We start from the raw sequence: 14,155 nt of genomic DNA on the forward strand, positions 1-14,155 counted from the left end.
TAACCGAGCCCAACCGCTCCCGCAACGGCCCCGCCCGGCCCAACCCCGCGGGCACCCGCGACCCGCCGGCCCTGCGGGCTGCGCTCCGGGGACACGCACCCGCCATGCGGGGGACACCCGCCAGCCGCCACCGAGCGGCCGTGGGGGACATTCCCTCACCGAGCGGCTGCGGGGACACTCAGCTACCGAGCGGGTGTGGGGGACCCTCACCCACCGTGCGGGGACACTCGCCGTGCGGGGACACTGGCCGTGCGGGGACACCCACCGTGCGGGGACACTCGCCGTGCGGGGACACTCGCCGTGCGGGGACGCTCACCCACCGTGCGGGGACGCTGGCCGTGCGGGGACACTGGCCGTGCGGGGACGCTCGCCGTGCGGGGACACTCACCGTGCGGGGACGCTCGCCGTGCGGGGACACTCACCGTGCGGGGACACTGGCCGTGCGGGGACGCTCGCCGTGCGGGGACACTCACCGTGCGGGGACACTCACCGTGCGGGGACGCTCGCCGTGCGGGGACGCTCGCCGTGCGGGCGCAGCGGGCGCTCCGTGCGGCTGCCCGGGACGCCGGTCCCTCAGCCGCCCCGCGCGGTGCCGGGGCCGCCGCTGTCCGCGGCCGCGCTGGTGCTGAAGGGGCCGCCCCGCCCCGCGCCCGCCCCCGCCCGCCCCCGCGGAGCGCAGCGCGGCCGCCATGGCAACGCCGTCAGGGGGCCGCGCCCGCCGGGCCCGCGCCCTCACACCGTAACCCGAGAACAGTCGCGACCCCCGGCGCCGCTGGCACCGCCCGTACCCCCGGGGCACAGCCGCAGCCCCGGCTCGGAGGATCCGCACGCCCGGCACCGCGGCCGTGCTCGTCTCCACAGCGGTGACAGCGACAGGACGCGGCCGCCGTCGCCTCCCGGCCGCGCATTCCCGGTGGAGGGCATGGAGCCGCGGAAGCGTGGAAGCATAGTATCAGGGAAGTGTTTTGGTTGGGAAAGCCCACTGAGGCTACCGAGAGACCTCAGCGCTGCCAAACCCGCACTAACAACGTGTCCCCAAGTGCGACATCTGTATGGCTGCTGATCCCTCCAGGGATGGGGACTGAGGTCCAGGAGCACTTGGAAAGCTCTCTCAGGAACAGGGTTGGATTGCTGGGATGTCTGTGCAGGGCCAGGAGCTGGACTTGATGATCTTGATGGGTCTCTTCTAAGTCAGCATATTCCATGGTTCTGTGATTCCACCATTGCCCTGGGCAGTCCATTCCAGTGCTTTAAGAACCCTTTCCATGAAGAATTTTTTCCTGATATCCAACTTGACCCTCCCCTGTTGCAACATGAAGTCTTGTCAACCCATGGGAAGAAGGTCCCACTGACTTGGTGGCAAACATTTTTATCCTGGTGGTCCAGTTCTCAAACCACTAAACCCAAGAAAAGCCAGAACTAAACTTGCTTGATTTTGAGGTCATTCCTGCACAAATGGGATGTGGGTTTGGCCTCACTATTTCATAAAATCCTGGAATGGTTTGTGTTGGAAGGGACCTTGAAGAGCATTGTCCTACCCCCTGCCATGGGCAGGGACACCTTCCACTATCCCACATTGCTCCAAGCCCCATCCAACCTGGCCTGGGACACTGCCAGGGGACAGGGCAGCCACAGCTTTTCTGGGCAAGACACATGCACAGGATGTCATTGCCAAGGGAATCTAAGGAATTCTACGCTTCAGAAGCGCAAATAGAAGGATTAAGATGCCTGAGGGGAAGTCGGTGATGTGAGCACCAGCACCTGCAGTTTGGCCACTCAAACCCCCAGATTCTGCCTCACCTGTAACTTGTAGAAAAGTGTTAGCTGCTGCGTGATCCTCAGCTCTGGAAACAGGATCTCCTCCAGCGTAGCTCTGCTTGGAGACGGTCCCACTGTAAAGATTCCATATGCTCCTCCCTGTACAAGGCATGATGTCACAGACTCAGTTCTGGCTCTAAATACCCAATTTAAAAAACAGCCTTTCCAACGTGAGTTTCTAAAATTTATTATCTTTGGTAAATTACTTCACTGGATGGATGGGATAAAAGCTGGCATAGGATGAGGTTATGGCATTTGTGCCACTTTTGATAATTTCCGTTGCACTGTGACAGTGAATACCTTTGCTGCTGTACAATGTTTAAGTTTGCTTAGACAGAGACCTAAAATGAGAGATAATTTACTTTACTGTTATGAGAAAATATGCCAAATGGGTAAGCCATTATTAGTTTTGAAAAAAAAGTGCAGATTTAGTACTACAGTGACTCATAACAATGAGCAAAAAAAGGTCATGAAAGTATTTTAAACTGCATTTTATCATAGGGAAATATAAAATCACCTTAAATAGCTGTGTCTGTACTTGACCTTCCAGCACCCAGGTACTTCTAGGCTGGCTCTTGGGTATCATACCAAAGCAGGATTTTAACCTTTTCTCCTAAAGGAATCCACAGCAAGGAAATACAACCCTTGTTGAACATAAAAATCCCCAGACCAGCTGTTATTCTTTAGGGCCCTTAAAAACATCTTTCCTCTTGGGAATAGTTTTATGATGGAGCAATTGCTGCGATTACAAAGCACTTCACAATTAAAGAATCCCGCTCCTGAGACAACTTCATTTTATGCCATAAAGTTAGTTTATAATATTTTATATTCTCGGCTCTGAAAAAATCTGTATTTAAATTACTTTATATCATTATACTACTTTATTATTTATAATAGTTTATTATTTATCTTCTTTGTTTATTATTATTATATTAATTTCTATTCCTAGCTCACAAATTAGGGAAAAGAGGCGAGGAAACATTTGAAAAATCACATAAATTCTAAACACAAACCAAATCTCAGCCCCAAAAAGTCTCTTTTCCAGTTGCCTGGTCCTGGGCCACCAGAGCCGAGCTGGAGGGAGCCCAGAGGCCCTGGACAGGCAGCATTGTTGGAGAGAGGAACAGGATGGGAGCTTCACACTCAGCCTGTGCCAGGATGAAGTCCATGGCTTTCCCAGCCATTATATGTAGCTCTTGAGTGATAAATTGGGCAAATTAATTAGTTAATAGTCCTCCTGCACTTAGGAAAAGATACATATCTTTCTTTTTTCCCACTTTTTGTCACTAGGAAGTTGCAGCACCATGACATAGCCGGGCAAGGGAATAGTGTTCAGTACACTGAGAAAAGCTCGTGTTCAATGGGTGATGAACCCAATTTACTGTCAGGCAGGAAGAGCTGGATTCTCTTGGAATTGTGCCTTTACCTCTTTGCACATTTTCAGGGAGGCAGATGTAAAAATGTGCCATGGTGATGGGACTGGCCACAGGCAGGCAGGTCAGGAACACCACCACAGGGCTGGCAGCACCACATTCTCCAAGGGGAAAAGTGGCAGGAGACTGGGTGAAGGACAAGGACATCTCTCTGATGACATCCCAAGGCCACTGAGGTTGCTGTGACTCCTGCTCCTGAGTTCAGTACAGCCAGGATTTCACCCAGCTCCTTCTGTTTGGTTTGGAAATGAGGATTTTAAAGGCCACCCCTGAGGCCAAGTCTCCTGTGCTGATGTACAAGAAACACTCCCTAAACCTGGATGCCTCCTTGATGCCTCCTTGATGCCTCCTCCTGCTCTGGCCCTAATTCCAGAAAGCACTTAATATATCCATAAATACGTTTCCCACTGGCAAAGCTCTTGAGCAAACACCTCATTTGAAGATATGCTTATCTCTAATTCCTTGGTGAAGAAGTAAGGTATTACTCCAAAGGAGTAAAAAGGGACAATCAAGCTGTAAATCCTCCCAGTTTCTATCATTTATAACCAGAGCTTAGTCATCTTTTGACCAGTGACGCATAGCACCGATTTCTTGCTGAATAAAATTGTATAAGCACAGCCAGTTTTTCACAGAGCTTGGAACTATGCCCTGTATGGGGTTTTATGAATGCAGAGCTCAAGGTCCATAGTATGCCACAGATAACCTAATGCAAGGTCATGTTTTGCTGGAATAACAGTGCCTAAATCCTCCACAGCAACGATGGGCTCCAGCCCTACCTGGAGATTTATCAGATTTCACAGGGATTTGGCTGTGCAGAACAAGTTCAAGCTGTGAGAGCAATAAAGGCAGTTGTAAAACACTGAAGATGGGAACTGCAAAGGTCAGAGCCTGATCTGCACTCCCCCAATTCTCACATGTATTTAGATCTGAGATACCCTGTGCATTTAGCCTGGTGTGCTGCAGTTCAGCAAGGTGGAAGAAAATCATCTTTACCTTTGGAAAATTCCATCACAGGGCTATGTTTTCCTTCTAAAACTCCAGAATTTCATGTCATGAATGATGCATACTCTGTCTCAAAGGAAATCACCCCAGCAAAAACATTCCCCGTGGCCTTAACTTTAGGCAGGTGCTGCTGAACCAGCATGGGGGTGGGTAAAAGTGCATTTCCCAGGTGAACTGGACATTCACTTCTGCACACACACACACACAAAGACAAAGAGAACAGAACCATGAGAAATTTTCTTTTACAGCCTGCCAGAGTGAAGCCAGATTGCACACAGAACTCTCAGAGCACTGTAAACTCTTTCCTCATTCCCAAGCACCTTGGATTGAGCACTCAGCCAGGATTTGGAAGGAACTTGTATTCAATTTAGTAGCCACTGAGTGGAAGTACTGAGAGCTCCTTGCTGTGCAAATTTTTCTTTAAAAAGTCCAAGAAGTCCATTGAGGTTAGGAGTTTTATAGCTCCATCTCTCTTCTATGGAGTTTTACTCTAAAATGTGAGGCAACTTGTTAAGTTTTTGTATTGCCTAAACCCATAAGTGGAGAATATTTTGATTCATCCAAAGAAACTCTCTGAAGGCCATCAATGCTCAGAATGAAAATTAATCAAAACAATCAACCCCCTGAGATTAGTCAGAATTAGCTCTTTTCCTGTACTGGTCTGTATGAAATAATTACTTGACCTTTGACCAAGGAGAAAGAAGTTAAAAAGCACAAAATAAGCTATAAAAATGACCATTAAAAATTTCCTCAGGAAATCTGTTTAAATGCTGATGTCATTTTCTCCAGTCACCACTCCAATTTTACTCTGTGTTAAACCAGAAAGGCACCATCAGAGTCATGAGGAGGGGAATTTTTGGCCAGGCAACAGCAGGAACTTGGGAGACACGTCCAAGGGGGAATGCACATGCAAGGGCTGCCAGGAAGACCCTTCTCCAACATGAAGAAGAAATCTGAGGAAAGAGGTCTCTCCCTACTCTGGAATCTGAGGTGGATCCTGGCACATGGAGCACAGAATGGTTTGGGCTGGGATGAACCTTGAAGATCTTCTCGTTCCAACCCCTCTGCCATGGGCACTCAGCAAGTCTTGCTCCAGATGTCTAGGTTTGGAGAAGTTTATGGAAGTGTCAAATTTAAACTGAGGTTTAAATCCAGCAGGTCCAGCAGGTGAGAGGCTGCAGAAAATCAACTCAGATTCATGACTCTACAATGGGAGGGAAGAAGAGGCCTCTAACTTGAGGCACAGACTGGTGAGTGTCAGTTGGTTGGAAAGCCAAGGGAAACAGAAGATGTGGCCTCATAAATCCGATTATTCTTCCAAAAATATACTGCAGGAACATGAGATGCTACTGGGAACATACACAGTGCAGCACAGTGTTCAGCAAAGCATGGTAACCTAATTTCCGTGTTACATGAAAGAAGAAAACCCTGACTCATATTTTATGAAAATTGTAATGGTGAATCAGCAAATTACTTCTGTTTATCTCCTCCAACGTCAGCACGCTGAAGTCTGGAGCAACCTGAACTAATCCCAGAGCACTTTTAAATAGAATATATTTAGGCCAGCTGAAGCTGGGCTAAATGGGAACAAGCAGGAATTCGTCATCAGTGGACAGCTGGGAAGCTCAGAGAATGCTGTTTCCTGCCTGTCCAGTCAGAAGGAAAGACAAGCTCTGTGTGTGCCCTTCACCTCTGACTCCCCTATCAGATCTCAAATAAAATATGTTTACACTTCAGAAATGTGTGGCCATTTTAACAAGATGTCCCTGGATGGCAAATGCTGGTGGCTTGGTATATGTGCCTATTTACACATATCCCTGTGGTGCTAGGAAGAAAATAAAACCGCACAGAAATCTATAACCTGATCTGGTTTGTTTAGCTGCTAATCCAATCTTCTCTCCTAGAAGAGCTCCAGTAATTTGATTGTGTTGTGTAGGGCACTCTGGAGCACCTGAGGGATGAAAATGAAATACTGTAGATGAGCAGAGAAACTGCTGAAATGCCTTACTGCATCAGTGCTCTGAGTACGTCATGAGATTGCTGCTGCTCACCCTCAGACCCAGGTGAGCACACACAAATCCAAGAAGCATTCCATAGGTGTTTTGTCAGGCGTCAGAATGGGGCTGCCCAGGGAGGTGGCAGAGTCTCTATCCCTGGAGGTACTCAAGGAATGACTGGAGGTGGCACTCAGCGCTCTGGGCTGGTGACAAGGTCAGGGTTGGTCACAGGCTCAACTCAATGACCTTGGATGTCTTTTCCTACCTTAATGATCCTGTGATTCTGTAATCTGCTCCAGGGCTTTTCCAGCCATCCCAAGATGTTGAGGGGAGCACAGGGAGCCCAGCAGGCTCCGTGTCCTTCCTTTGGGGTTGTTCCCACAGCCAAGACTGTGCCACTGCCTGGACCAGGATATCAGCTCCTACTGGAAGCAGCAATACCCCAGTAGGGTCACACCTGGCTGCACGCTTTCCTGTAGGTTTGTTGCACTCCTTGGTGCTGTAACAGTACTAAGGGCCTGTAAATTCCCATTATCCCCCTCTCCTCCTTGTGAGGAAGTTGTAACTGTGATGAGTCTCCCCTCAGTCTCCTCTTGCCCAGCTGTACAGACCGAGTGACCTCAGCCAGTCCTCAAGATCCTCCACCATCTTCTGCCTCATTTGGACGCTTTCAGATAGTTTAATGTCTTTCTTATTTGTGGTGCCCAAAACTTCCCCCAGGACTGGAGGTGAGGCCGCCCCAGTGCAGAGCAGAGTGGGACAATCTCCTCCCTTGCCTTGTGTCCCCCAGGACAGAGATGTCCCTCCTGGCTCTCAGGGCACTGCTGACTCAGATCCAACTTCCCATCGACCCGGACCCGCAGGGAAAAGAGCCGGGATGGCCGTTCCCCTGCAGCGGGGCAGAGGCTGGACCAGCCCGTGTCCCAGCGGGGGCAGAGGCCGCTGGTGCCACTGGTGTCCCAGTGACTGTTCCGTGCCGGAGCCCGAGGGCCAGACCTGCAGCTGGGACTGACCTCAGCGTGACGGCAGCAGCGCTGAGTCACCGGGCAGCAGAACAACATGAGTAGTTTGCACATTTGCAAAGTGGGAAAGGCTTAGAGCAGACTGGATGGGATCATTAAGGCAGAAGCAGCCAGGCTCTGCAGCGGGATTCGTGTGCTACAAGGAACTGTTTCATGGGCTTTGTGTGAAAAGAGCTGTAGTGGAGCCTGGTATTATTATTTACTGAGTTGTGCAATATTGCAGCAATCCCAGAGAATGACAAATGCAGAGCGATTCCTTCAGAGAATCAGCCACTCTGACAAATACTGCACTGAGAGGAAGGATTTGTTTTGATCATCATTGAGAAAACATGTTTGAAACACTTGGCACAAGCACAGACAGCCCTGGCAGCAGAAATCTGAATCCCTGGAGCACAGAGCAGTCACGTAGGCTCCCGGAGGTTTCCCGTCACATGATTTCACCTGGGAAAAAAAAGGGGGAAAACCTTAAAAGCACTCTGGAGGATTATTCCTTAAATGCCCCCAAATAAAATGCAACAAAAGGTAAAGCAAGGACATAAAAATACTGTTTTAAGTTGGAAAAAACCTGCTATCCCACATAAAAGCTTTTGTAGTCTGAACCTTTGGAGGTCCTTATCTTTCTCCAAGGCTAGGCTGAGTTTAACCACAGCTATACAACCCCAAGTGGTGGCAGAGACATTCCTGGCTGCTGCACTGATTTATTATTAAAAGGAGATTATTTTTTTAAAATAAATAATTTTGATTTTTTTATCTTCACGCTGGTTCTTTTAACTGCTTCTCCCCACTAGTCTTTTTCCAGAAGAAAAATCACTTCCCTGTCACATTAGCTAAGTTCAATTTTCTCCTTAAATCTGTCCCAGGCTTCTCATTTGCTCAGTGGTTGACAGAGTATTTTCAAAGGCTAAATATTCATCAATTTAAGAACAGACAGAAAGGGTTTGGGGGAAAAAAGAAGTAACTTTCAAATCTTTTTCACAACCAGCAGTTTGCTTTCCTCAATGTATTTTGAGTGAAACCCCACGTCCCTATTTTGAATTGAACATCCACAAACCATTGCAGAACACAACCAGTACAGCTTAGCAGAAGGTTGTGCTAGTGCTCCTGGCAGAGTTAAGTTTGAAATGAAGCTTATTCAAGAAATTAATGGTAATAAAAGAGGGAAAGAATTTCATTAGTAAAAATAAATTAGCCAATTAACGTAGAGCCCTTTGGTTTTCCCTGTCCTACTGGCTTTCAAAAAGACCTAACTTAGATTTACACCGATTTTTCTCAAAACCTCAGAGTTTTGAGGGACCTCAGAGGTGGAGAATCAGATCAGTAACACTGCTATTGGAGAATTAAATGGTTTTATTGAACTGATTCTTTCATGCCCTCTGGCTGCTGCCTTTCAGATCCTGGCAGGTTTGCTCTGAATTCCTAAATACTTCATCCTGGGCTTTACAGTCCTGTTTGTCTTCATTGTTCCACAAAGAGACAGGAGAAATCCCTCTGCTGCTTCAGATAAATAATGCCCATGGTGGAAGAAGTTTTCTTGCCATGAAACTTTGAAGGAGATTGGCAACATCTCAAAGGACAGTCAAAAGGTTTTAAAGGCAAGGATGTTTAAGGAACATGAAATATGACTTAGGAGGAGAGTGATAAAAAAAACCCCACACAAAACAAAAAACAACTAAAATTTAAAAAATAAAATCAGAAACTGAGCCTTTTTTTTTTTTTTCTAAATCATAAATTATTGGACTCTGCTTTCTTGGAAAATTGTATCATTTCTGGTGTGAATGAGAACTCTAAATGAGAACAATTTCTGGTGAATTTTCTGTGGAACAAAAACTCAGTTTTGTCCACTTTCCATGTGTATTTTAGGTGGAACTATTACAGGAGTGTCTCAGAGAAAGAACAACCAGCAGTTCAGTGCTGAACAAAAGAATATTCTGTTGCCCAGAGAAGCTATGGCTGCCCCATCCCTGGAAGTGCTGAAGGCCAGTTTGAGCAGGGCTTGGAGCAAACTGGGCTAGTGGAAGGTGTCCCTGCCCATGGCACGGGGAGGAATGGGATGGGGTTTAAGGTCTCTCCCCACCTAAACCTTCCATGATTTTATGTTTCTATGATTAAATCACCATCACTGGTAACCTCCGTGTCTCCTGTTGTTGCCATCTACTTGTAATGATTTTCTTGAGTCATGGCAATGCTCATTTTAGGATACAACCATGCAATGTGTGGTACAAAATACTGCCAGGATCAACAGGCCTTTTACACTGGGAGATACCTGGCTTCCTATAGCCAGAACCTCTGTCTTGGGTTGCAATGCAAGATGTAACCAAAAGTGTGTCTTTTATTTGCCACCTATTGAAACTGGTTGGGGAGGTGTTTTCTTCTTCTCTTGTATAACCCATTCCTCATAACTCCAGAGGAGGGGGGGCAGGTGCCTTCTGTTAATGGGCAGCTGTTAAAACCAGCTGGGGCAGTGTTCTTTACCTCTTCCAGGACCCATCCTCCCTGCAGAGGTATCTGCTGTTCATGGGCCATCCAGGCTCACTGCAGGGCTGAGACAATTACATCATCCCACTGGGAGAGGCTCCACCCAGGGGGAGGAGCCCAGCATTCCCACCTGGATAAAATCTAAGATTGAGAACAGCACAACAGCCTGTTTGCACTGGATTCCCAGGGAAAGACCGGACTCATCTCACCACCACTGAACCTTCAGAGGAAAACTACACCCTTCTACAAATCATTGCTTCTATAGAACCCCGTCTGTCACTCCAGGAGGATTTAATTGGACTGCTCCCAACACCCTGACCAAAAGGGTGTCAAGCTGTATTCTAACTCTGCCAGTGTTTTCTTTTTTTTGTTTAATTAGTTTTTTGTTCTACTACATTTTTATTTTTAATATCCCTACTAAAGAACTGTTATTCCTATTCCCATATTTTTGTCTGAAAGCCCCTTAATTTGGAAATTATAATAATTCAGAGGGAGGATGTTTACATTCTCCCAGGCTCCAGCTTCCCCTGGCAGACACCTGTCCTTCCAAACCAAGACAACATCCCTGTTTATCCAGGTCCAGGCAGTGGGAAGAGCTGTATTTTGCCATCGTCTCTCCATGCGGAAGGCAGGACTGATTTGTCGTTCACTCTTTGAAATGGACTCGCTCAGTTGCCAACCACCTGCAGTGGAAATCTAGTGAGTCACCAGCATTTTGGGCCATCAGTAATTCTGAGATGCAGAGTCCTCCTGCTGTGGTGAATCTGCTGCAAGTAGAAAAGCAAAGTAGCCGGTGGGCAACGCGTGCATGTCCCTGTGCCAGTGGTCCTCCATCCAACAGGAGGAGGCCAAGCTGTCTGGCTCATCCTGAGGGATAACATCATCCCTCCTCCCATGGCCAACTGCTTCTGCCTCAGAGATGCAGCCAAGATTCCACATCTCCCAATGTCTTTATCACTTTAATTGCTTCTTACTGCATGTAGGCTTTAAATATGTGTGTCCAATCCATGTATTGCTTTTATTTGCACCCACTAAAACCCCTGCATTTTAGTTACGAGTGTTCTCGCAGGGTCAGAGTTCTCAGCAGTGCTGTATCACACCTGGATTTGCTCTTTCTGATGTTCTACCTCCTGACTTCCAAATTTAACATTTGCTGCCTCTTGCGCCTCCATGCGTGACTGACACCGGGAGTGACTCAGGGAACAGATCAATTATTGTGATTAAAATTGATCCTCATCACTCTCGGTGTCACAGTTCACAAGCCAAATCACATGAGCTCATTTGGCTTGGGCCTGTGACCATTGCCTATCGTGAGAATCTCACTGTGCAGAGAGAAATCATTGCTACGTCAAAATTAAAGGATTTGATCATCACAAGAATAAAAATGAAGCTGTGTTTGTGGCCTTTATACCTAATGGCAAAGTCATATTCAGGTTTGGATGCATTTCAAAAATGCAATTTTATAGTAAGAGCCACTGTTTGGGTGGTTTATGCAATATGGGATCTCAGGTACCATGAAAACAAAATGTACTTTTGTTCCCTCTTGCAAAACATGAAGGGTATTCCTGTGGGCCTGGCTGAAAGGCATCAAGGAAATGCCAAATGTTTGTAACATACTGCACTGAAAAGCTCATTATATTTAACAAATCCTGGGTTGGCCAATTCCTGCATGTGAAAACACAAAGTAAAGGGAAAAAGGAGATGGAAAAGAACATGGTGGAGGCAGAATAAAAGAAAGAGAAAGACTGAGATGAAACACCAGAGACAGAGAAGAAAAATTTTATGTAATGGATGTTTTCCACCTCATCACCTTCCTCCCCTAAACACCATTACCACCTGTAAGTGCACTCATTAAACTGGCAAATCCATACACCTCCATCATGCCTAGAAATTGAATTCTGCTGAGTTTCCAGCACTTTTATTTAATGATTCTGATTTTTTTTCATATTTTCAGTTTGCTTCTTTCCTAGCTCATCTTCTTGTGCAGCTCAGTTTGTCAGTTTTATTTCTCCAAAGTGCTATGGTGAGAGAAACATATAATTCACAACTCAATAAAATTTAAGGAAAAATAAATATTCGCTGCATCCAAAATGAGATGGAGGATGTGTAGGAGGGGAAGAGGCAGGAGGTAGACTTGAAATTGCTGCTTTTGGAAGAGATTTGAGAATTGAGAGTTGGTACCTCAGTGCAAAATGGCTGGGGCTCTAAAATGGATTTATCAAGAATTCAAATGAAAAATGCAGGAGGGAACTGTTCAGAAATTGTGTCTGTGCAAGGTGATTTCAGTCTAATGGCCAGTACTGGACACCCATGAGTGCTTGAAGGTAAACCAATTTATTTACAATTTTATTGGCTGGAAAAAGCCACCAACTGCACCTTCACCTTTCAAAACCTGGGATACAGCAAACTCCTCACTTTAGAGGTAGATGGTCTCCACCAAGAGTTCAGAGATTAATCAGCAGCTTTATTCCCTCCTAACCATTGGTGACTCAGATGTCAAAGAACAGGGACTCCAACGTCAAAGTTATTCTTTTTCTTCTGGGTGAGAGACGGTGGAGGGTCTGGGCACTGAGCTCCCGTGAGCAAAGCCTCACCCTGTGCTCAAAGCAAAGCTCAGGAGGGACACTCCTACACTTCCAGAATGTTATAACGCAAATATTTCTAAATTATTAAATTACATATGTTTCACTGCAATCAGTGCCAGCATCTCGGTGTGTCTCTACACCTGCACCCACAGTAGATAACATATTTAATTCAGGTTGCTGAAGATGATTGCTTGGTAACGTGTTTCTTCCAAATTTGGAGGTTTTTAAATAATAAAAATCCGGTGATGATTATCAGTAAAAAACTCACAAACTAATAAAATTTACTTCTTTTTTACCTCAGGTAGGTTTTTAAGGTATACCACCAAGATATTTCCTCAGCAGTCAAAAGGAAAGAGAGATTTCAGTTGGAATTTGTGAACTAACGTCCTGAGCAGCTCTGAGGAAGCTGCAGCCCAGTGTGTTCCCTCCTGTGTCACCTGTGTGACACTGATTGATGCTTCTCCAGGTTTAATTGAGATAGAACATTGCATGCTCCTGTTTCTGAGCAGGTTTTACTGCTTTGTTCTCTAACATTGTTGTGGGTAATTAGGCGAGGTTCACTTCTCTTTGACAGCACTGAAATGAATCATTTTTTTTCAGAGTAGGCAACCACTCTAATACTTCCTATCTAATATCACCGCCACCTCCAAATCGTGTCCTAATGAGAGAGTTCCAGGAATATTAGAGAAAAAAAAAAAGAGGTGGATATTCAATGATCTAGTGTCTGTTTCTGACCCTGGAAACCCTTATTCATTTAAAAAACTATTACTCATGAGAATTACTGTGCAAGCTTCCAGGAGGCTGAATACAGAATAGTTGTCCAAGCAGGAACAGACTCTTCTAAACAGAGAACTATTAAATATGTTGAATCTCTCCTACAGCCTTCCCAAGACTTGGTTTAAAACCAGATAATAACACTACTGTGAACTAGTGATATTGAGAATTATCAGATGCAAAAAATCCCATCTTTTCCCATCTCCTGGATAAAAAGGTCCTTCCTGCAGATCTCTCCTATTACACACATGGAGTCTGTCACTGCTGTGGTGTCACCAGCTCGGTTTCAAAGCTTTCACAGCCAGGACTCAGTGAGCTTAATCACTATAAATTCAGACTCCTGAGACACCATCAACAATAATTAGTTACTGGCTTTGCTCAAGTGTCTTCTGCCACACTCTTTGCAGCTCATTTGCCACAAGCACGCCTGCGTTATTACCGCATCCACAACTCCTACAGGCGTTTCACCTGGGAAGAACTGTCAGCTCAGAAGCATCTGGCAGGTTTTTGTCTGAGATGCCTCAGCAGAAGATATCGTCAAATATAAATCTTGGTGGGTGAAAGGCTGGACCTGACCCAGCCCACGAGTCCTGGGCTCATCCCCAGTGTGGGCAGCAGGAAGAGCAGGATTCTGCTCTGCAGAGATGCCTCCAGCCCTGGGATCCAGAGGGATATGGAGCTGCTGGAGCCAGCCCAGGGGACTCCACAAATGATTAGAGGGGATGGGGCAGCTCTGCTCTGGAGAAAAGCTGGGAGAGCTGGGGGTGTCCACTGTGGAGAAACTTTGGGGTGACTTAATTGTGGCCTTCCAGTACCTGAATGAGCGAGCTTACGAGAAAGATGAAGAGACACTATTAATTTACAAGGGACTGGAGAGACAGGACAACTGGGGGATGTATTCAAACTGAAAGAGAGGAGAGATATCCAAAGGAGGGGCTCAGGAAGATGGTGAAGTGCCTTGAGGAGCAGCTGAGGGCACTTGGTCTGTTCAGCCGGAGGAGACTGAGGGGAAACAGCGAAGTGACAACTCCCTTGTGAGGGGCAGGCAT

Source organism: Sylvia atricapilla, chromosome Z (genome assembly GCF_009819655.1).
Source record: "Sylvia atricapilla isolate bSylAtr1 chromosome Z, bSylAtr1.pri, whole genome shotgun sequence".
NCBI classification, from domain to species: domain Eukaryota; kingdom Metazoa; phylum Chordata; class Aves; order Passeriformes; family Sylviidae; genus Sylvia; species Sylvia atricapilla.